The sequence below is a fragment of the Gekko japonicus genome, unplaced genomic scaffold, assembly GCF_001447785.1.
Source record: "Gekko japonicus isolate JY-2015 unplaced genomic scaffold, Gekko_japonicus_V1.1 scaffold812, whole genome shotgun sequence".
NCBI classification, from domain to species: Eukaryota; Metazoa; Chordata; class Lepidosauria; order Squamata; family Gekkonidae; genus Gekko; species Gekko japonicus.
This window is the reverse complement of record NW_015176474.1, coordinates 700,569-702,474: the sequence shown is the minus strand read 5'-3', so window position 1 is coordinate 702,474 and position 1,906 is coordinate 700,569.

Sequence of the window (1,906 nt, the reverse complement as noted above, 5' to 3'; positions counted from 1 at the left end):
ACCTAAACACACCCCCTACTCCCGATAGGCTATTTACAGTAACCGGACGACCATTGGTCTCCCGGCTGGGAAGCTAGCCCTTTTGATTGGGCCGGCTAGGATCCTCCGGATCCTTTGTCTTTCGACTGAAGCTAACATAGGAATTGTGCCTGGCCAGCCCGGGCAAGTCCGGGCATGTCAGGCTGAATACATTACAGGCGGAATGCCCAAGAATTGAGGCGCCTCTCTGTTCCAGTGGTTCCCCGGGCGGCGAGACTGTACGGTGCTAGCAACGCTGGCCAGGTCAAGCATAGGAGATCCAGCGACTGAAACAATGGTGAAAACGGGGTCGGAAGACCAGCAAGGAACGTGAGTCAACTCAAAGCGAATTTAAATTAAAGAGCTCCCAAAGCCTGGTAACGAACGGAAAAGAGGCGAGCGGTGGGGGGGATGCCTCCCACACGCACGAACTGTTTTAAACGAGGGGGGGGAGCGGAAGAAAACGTAGAGAGAACTGTCTAGGGACACTTACCCGAAGGAATTTAAACATCCAGGCGCATATTCAGAGACTTTTGTAAAGTTGTAAAAAGTAAACAATCGGGCAAGATGGCGGGGAAGAAGGACAAAGACAGACTGTTGAAAGCGAAACTGGAGAGTCCCAGAACAGAAGTGACCAGCGAGACAGCGAAGGCTGTAACAGAATGTATGCACCCTCTGCTGGAACAGCTGAATATCTTTAAAGACCAGATGGCAAAGGTGACAGAAAGCATAACTGCAACACAAACGCAGTTGGGAGATATGATACAAGTCATGAAGCAGGATGCTGAGAAAATAAAGGAGGTGACCGCAACCACGAAAAAAGTACAAAAGAAGGTGGAAATGCTGGAAGAAAAAACAACTTCTTTGGAAGATCAGATGCTACAAGTACAAATGGATAAGGCCAACTTGGTTCTTCGCTTCCAGGGCATGCCAGAAAAACCGGGGGAGAATCTTAAAGAAATGATGAGTGAGCTGTTAGCCCCAGTGACAGAAATGAAACCAGAACTATTGTTAAACGAAATGGATGTGGTCTTCAGATCATATTCAGGATATATAAAAAAGAATAATCTGCCTGGGGAGATTGTTGTAAGATTCTCTAAGAGGCATGTGAGGGATGCAATCCTGAAAGTGGTGTCTGGAGCCCCCCTGAAGGTGGGAGAAAGTGTTATCAGAACGCTTAAGGATATGCCATTTGAAGTGAGACAACGGAGGAAGAAATACGAAGAGTTGGTGCTTTTTCTTCAGACAAATCAGACAGTAGATTCTTCAGACAGTAGATATAAATGGTTGTTTCCAGAGGGAGTCACTTTCAAGATTAAAGATAAAAAAGAAAAGATTGACTTTGTCATAAAAGCCAAAGAATTTTTGAGGGCCCAGCTGGGAACAGCAGAGGACGAACAAAAAGAAGAGGACAGCAAGTCCAGTGGCGAGCTGGACTCTGGTTCTTCCGGAGAGGATTCTCTGGATAAAAAGGGGGTGGCTGCCCCCAAAAGTTCTTACAAGCTTTGGAAAAGACGTGGAAAAGAGAAGTAAAGGCTGAAGGACTCCGAATTGTGCCTGAGAAGATGATGAAGAGAAATGGCTTGGGGGGGGGGTATTGTAGCTAGACAGTGAAGTGGGAAAAGATTTAGAAAGGAAAAGATATTGTTGATGATTGACTCAGTTTTGTTCAATGCGTAACAGAAGGGAAGTTTAAATGTAGTTAAGCTAATGAAGATCTCCTTTCTTGGGGTTTTAGGTAGTTGTGGGTTTCTTTTCTTTATCCTGTATATGTAGTTCCCCTCCCTATTTTTTCTGTAGTAGTTTTTTGTAGTATATAAAATAAAAAATCCCCTCTGGGGGCTTAAAAAAAAACAAACACCAATGGATCATGCATATCATCTCGTTC